Source organism: Malurus melanocephalus, unplaced genomic scaffold (genome assembly GCF_030028575.1).
Source record: "Malurus melanocephalus ecotype Western Australia unplaced genomic scaffold, MMel_1.1 scaffold_40, whole genome shotgun sequence".
Classification (NCBI taxonomy): Eukaryota; Metazoa; Chordata; class Aves; order Passeriformes; family Maluridae; genus Malurus; species Malurus melanocephalus.
Window position 1 is genome coordinate 1,351,009 of NW_026623272.1, and position 6,437 is coordinate 1,357,445.

Genomic DNA, 6,437 nt, shown 5'->3' on the forward strand with positions numbered 1-6,437 from the left:
CCCACCCTAACTCAGCATTATGTGGACCCTAAGGATTTYATAGGTTCCAATTATGTAAGCCTTCACTACATCCAGAAGGATTATAATAAGTTCCTCTGAGACTTGCTTGTTCACAGCACTGAAAACAAAGCAGCATGGAAAAGGTGTAAGAAAAGATCACTGAAAAAAAAGGTACTTTCTCTCTGAGTCATACTCTGCGTGTACCTGAGTGGTCATCTTCCATTCTTGTCCCTATGCTACGGCCTTTTTCGATGAGGAGCTGAGAACATAGCCACTAAAATACAACGTGACAGAGTCGATTTAAAACTCTTCCCATGTGAGTATAGAGAATAACATTTAAAACATCAACGGCACAGTTTTAATAATTAGTGAGTTATTAACAATTTTTTCCTACGGAAGCAGAGAGATGACTTTGCTCTCATTCCGAAGGGAAATGCCRGGTCCCYGYGCTGCCGGCTCTGCAGTGTCCCCYCGGCCCCAGCAGAGGGCGCCGTGCCGCCTCGGGGCGCTCCSCATCCCGGGAATTCTGGCCAGCCGGGATCCTTCACCCCGCTCGGCTGAGGAGCGCTTCCCTCCTTCTAGATGCACCAAACGTGCAAAATTAGCAAAATCTTAGCCAACCAAACGTGCTACATTAAAACATTTCCACTTCAACAATACGTCCTCCTCCCCCGTCCCCGTTTCTCATTTCTCATCTGCGTCAATCCGTAATAGTTTGCTTCTTCRGTAGTTCTCCTGGGAAGGGAAAAACTGCCTCATGCTGTGCTTGGGAGGTCAGAAGTTCTCATTCCATTCTGGAGTAATTATCCCCCTGCACTGCCGCTGGCCCGGCCAAATCTGTAGGCAGATGCTGCCGACACAAAGTGCTGCTTCTCCCTGGGGAGTGGCTCTCATTGCTCTGGATTTCCTGTGTCAGACAGCACAGGCAGACCCACAGCAGGTGGTGGGTTCTGGAAGAAAATTCCCCGTCGGAGTCACAGTCTGCATTCCAGCTCTCTGAGCAGAATATGCAATAGGCCCCACCAGTGAACATTTGAATAAAATGGACGCTGCGATTGGCAGTGTCTGTCCAAAATTCTCTCTCCACTCTTTAAATAATGCAGCATGCGAATACAAGATAGTTTGTAGAAATGGAAAAAAAAATAAAGAAACCCAAGTCAAGAAGCTCATGAACTGCTCTCTGTTATTGTTCCTCAGTTTCTCGTAATTTGTTTGTGACAGTTCAGTTTTGGTTGGGTCAGGCCATTACTTCTRCAGAAGACCCCCTCTCATTCTGCAAGCACAAAGATTATAAGAATTACAGTTTAACAYTGAGAGACATACATTCTGAATTCAAAACTTATTACAGGTAACAAGGTAGCAAGTCACATGAATGCAATATTTGTCAAACTTGCTTCCTYTACATATCCAAATAGGTAGGATTTTCCTGTTACATGTCTGAAACAATTTCCCAATTATAGCAGTTAATTTAATCTTGCTTTTAAATTTACAKTTATGAATAAATATTTTGATTTGCTTTCTATTAGGTGAAAAAGAACAACTCCAAACTGGTTAATAAGGAATCAATTGCTGAGGCTTAAAAAAGAAGTTCACCATAGGAACATTAAAGATCTAAGTGGAATATGTAAATAGTTCCCATCAAAATAAGCTGGCTACAATCAGGACTGGATGTATTTTTATTTGGCTCCTTTCATGTCCTTCACCAGGGTCCATACAAGCTGTCCCTGCAATATAACTCTTTGTGGCTTATCTGCTCTTTTCTCTTTCAAGGACAAGTACAATCAGCTTCCTCTGAGCCAGCTGGGCTGGGATGAAGCATGGCCCTGCTTATTGTTTATGGACTTTAAACTAGCACAACTCTTGTCTTGTCAGAGTGGTTTCAGCTCTGTTTTTCATAACAGTGTGTTWAGTTGGGCTCTGCTCATTACCATTTTCAACAACTTGCTCACATTTATGGAGATATTTCTCACCTCAAAAGAGCCTGCTGAAGTGGTCAGCCAGGCCCATGTACTAAAATGAACATACTGAAAATAAAAATAAAAAGCAGAGACAGAGACTGGCTTTACACCAGCCTGTCTTAGGTGATTCTGTTTAACTCTCACGCCCAGTTTTTCACACACTGAAGTTAAAGCTGTGTAAAATTTTGCTGTGAGCAAAGCTTAGCAACTATATTAGTACCAGTACTACATCATTTCTACAATGCTGTTTTTTATTTGTTCTGTGATTTTAARATCAAGTCCTTCAGGTAGGCCTGATTTACTTCTTGTGCTTGGAGACAGAACCCACTCTTCATCTACTTTTACTTTCTGCCAGCTGTTACGTCAGTAAYTAATGGGAACTGGCATAAACCTTTCCTCTGATACCAAGAGTAGTGCTTGTTTTCCCAAAGCACCAATTTTGCACAAAGTTARAACAAAAATGACAGTGGAAGTGACAGAGATGCTTTTCACTATTATTTCTTGCCTATGCAGAAGGAACAAGTTACAGAAAACTTATTGGGAGGCTGAAGTTAGAGRTAATCTTAGTCCTGTGTTAGTTCACCTCTGCCAGGGAAGTCTGCAGAGAGAACAAATCCTGTTAGAATTCACAGTGCGTGTTTAATTGGACATCTGTGATTATGCCCAGTTTATTCCAGCAGGACTATGTTTGGGGTGAATTTTTCATATTGCAATTCAGTGCCGTGGGGTTATGAAATGACTAAATTTGCCTGTGTGATTTTATAGCTAATACAGCAATGTGCAAATGTTTTATCAAGTCACATTTAGCGTTGCAATCTAGTTAAAGAGAGGCAGCTTTTAGTGCAGAGTCTGTAAGGAGGAAAAAGTCACTCATAATCTCTTCAAAGTCTAACACGATTAAGAGACTGACCCTCCTCACACCAGGCTTAAGTATCAAAATCTAATTAAAATGTCATTACTAACCATATGCCCACAATCAAATCCTGGGCACTGCAACTTGCCTGTCAGTATTTTTAGGGAAACTCAATAATGCCTTTAAATTGGGCACACAGTGGCAAATCTKCTCAAAAGTGGAGAAGGCAACTTAGAAAAAAAAAATGTAGAAGTCGATAGTCCTACAGATAAAAGGCACAGCAGAAAATGTTCACGTATTTTAGTAAGGTTGACCTTCTGTTGATGCTGACATTCCTTTCGCTTTAAGATACCAAAATTAGCCAGGAAATTGATCTCACCTTTGTAACTAAAGAATTAGACATACTTCAACCCCAGATGACCAATTAATTTTGTATACTGGCATCATCAAAGAAACCCATGTCAAACACTCACAAAGAGACTCCAGCTGCAAACCTGCTGCATTCAGGTACCTGGCTGTGACATCTGTACATTTCTTGGAGATAGCTCACAGAAGGCATTGAACTCCTCAGGAAACAAGACCTACATGTTATCATCCTAGTCTGGGCCAATTTTTCAGTTAAATATTGGATTTTAAAATGAACGCTTGATGTTCAGTTTAAAAGCAGAATTTACTCCAAATGTAATACCGTGAGCCTGAGTTACCAGAATAAAATGGAAGTTGGATGAAAACTGAAGTAATTTTTAAAACAAACAGAAACCTTAACCAGGCACAGGTACCACTATTAAATCAAAGGAAGATGCTAGGGATTTTCTTGTCGGAACTCCTCACTAGGATTAGAAACTTCACTGAGCAACACAAATACATGGTCCATCATACTGCTTGCTTTTCAATTGAAAACAAAGCACATAGTAACAGCATATAAGCCCATCTTGTATTTCAGTCAGCAGGTCCTGTAGTCCTGTGTTCAAATAACATTCTTTTCAAAAGACACTTAAAAGGTGTTAAATTTGTTGCTGTACCATGAATGTGAAATAAAACTCACCCCCATTATTGCCTGACATGTACACACTCAGGGAAAAGCTGAGATTTCTCATTTCTGCTCTCCGCAAAAGAAGTCTGTGACTCCAGTACAGGTGGTACACTGGTCATTCATGAGTGGAATGAAGTAACTGTACTCCACACTTTTCCTTGTTAGAGCTCCAACACCTCCATATTGTGTGTTTGGACTCTTTCTGGGATACCAAGGCCCACAGAGCAGTCTGCAGGGTCCCCTGTGGGTGCTCCTAACAGTGCCTTCAGCTGAGTGCTGCTGCTTAGGGAGGTGCTATCTCAGTTATCTAGCTGACCTTTTGGGGACTTCTTGAGCAGCCATGATCACAAGAAAGATCTGCTGAGTGAGTTAAAGATGATTTAATTCACACAGCAAGTCTGGAAGGAAGCAAATGTGGAACAGGAAATTGCTGCTTTCATTTCCTACAACAGGCCCTATTATTTGATAATGTAGTAACCAGCAGTCCTTTGCTTGACTAAATTCCAAACAGTTATTGCATAATCTGTTCTGTTCCCTTGTTAGACCATGTGCAACACTGAGGACATAAATGGAGGCAACTTCTGGTCAAATACTCAAGTTCTAGTTTGTCTTAAAAAACRCTACAACAAACAAGCCACAATTGCTTTCCCAACAGTGAGTAAACAGTATAAACAGTCTTGTTTGTCCCTTGTGCATGTGATTAAAAGAAAATGTAGCTGAATTCCCTCAGCTGAATCAGACCAAATGAARAGCACAGGGAGGGATTTGCTTCAGAAGTAGAAGCCTCAAGCTTTTCAATGTGCTGTACAGCCTGAAAGAAAAGGAGAAACTCCAGAATACATCACTTATAACATGGCATTACTTCCTTTTACGATGTCATATTCTTTATTCATGCTGAGCTAAAGGGTTTTTAGTCTCTGTTTTAAACAATTTACAGAGTAGATCTCATCAATTCTGGAAGAATCCAACGCAACTACACTTACTCTGTGAAATTTTCCAGCAATCAGAAAGCTAATCTGAAGATTAATAWAAATGGTAAGCTATGTACTCTTGAATGTGGTGCATGACTACAGGCCGTGCCCAGAGTCCTCACCTTGTTTCTGCTGATTATTGCATTGATGAACTATTTCACAATCATATGTGAAAGCAAAACTGTCCCATAGTTTCAGAAGTGTGCAACAAGTTGTCAAAATGTTAGAAAGCAAAGCTTAAGTTTGAGTGTAGCTTGCTTGAGCAAGTGAGTACAAATATCCTTGTGACACTGTAAAAAGGATTATCCATGTGGAGGTGTTAAATGTGCTYGTGGAGCACTGAGCTTTAATCACTTTGACAGCTTGTATGGAGCTGTGGCTCTGCTGGCTGAAGGCTTCCTTAAAAACCTTTTGTAAAGAACAACCAAACTAAAAGGTACCTGTGTAGGAATAAATACAACCTCAATTTTTCTTGCAGTGTTCATGCTTTGAGAACAACTGCCATATTTTATCACAAAGTTTTGAGACTAAGCACAAAACACCCAGCAAATGCAAAGATCACCTCAGTTCTATTTGTTCRCTTAGGCATAATGTGTAAAGTTAGMRCAATTGTGCCACTGTTACTGAAGAATATGCAWTAGCAAGTGGCTAATTCTTACCTTCCCTCTACCTCGATTGCTACAGCTGATACTTAAGAAGACCTCTGGGCATTAAAACAGAATGTGGAGGCAATTTCTCCTGCCTCCCAGTTTTCTTTTGCACTGACAAATGGCATTTGCTATAGGCGTGTTACCTGTGAATCTAATTCCAGATATCTAAATAGATGGTGGACATTGACCTCTAGTTACTTCAGGCAGCTGGTTAGACAGGAACATTTAGGAAAACAACTCTAACTGCTGGGACCTGAATCTCTTAATGTTTTGCCTTCTTTTCTCCTTTGTTCACGGCATTTTGCTTTTCATAGGTGTTTCATGCAMGTTTCTCTCAGGAAGGGAGATGGAGGGGCTCAGGTTCTGCTACCCAAGAAGCTCTTTTGAGGAGAGCATTTTGTGTCAGGTTGAACTTGGGTGCCCCCATGTGTTCTGTGTGTTACAGATACACCAGGCTCATAGCTTGTGCCTGTAGGCCTTTATTTAGCTAATACCAGTTTGTGGAAGTTCCACCACATTTGAATAGTTGAGCTCAAAACCAACCTTCATCTGTCATTCGTTATGGCACAACAATTCCAGACCTTATTTCAAATATTAAGTTATTCAAACTTRACACTTCAAACACAAACTGTGTGCTGTGAAAAACTTATATTAAATAGTTAATCTGTATTACAGTGTGCTATCCTTGGTGTTTCAAAGTGGTTTCTGGAGTGACCAGATTAATCAGAAGTACTGAAGAGTCTTCTGTTAGTGTTTTGGATTAATTTTTCCTAAACTCCATTTGTGTCTCAATAGTTCAGAGAAATAGATTGTGAAATGCTGCCATGGCCCCGCCCTCCTCACAGGCTGTGATTTCCCACCCCTGCATGTCCCTACTGCTGTAGTTTTCCATTGAGGCTATTTTTCTGGAAACACCCTTGAAGCCAGACCATTAAAGTCATCAGAGTTAAAAAACCCCTGAAATTATTGGAG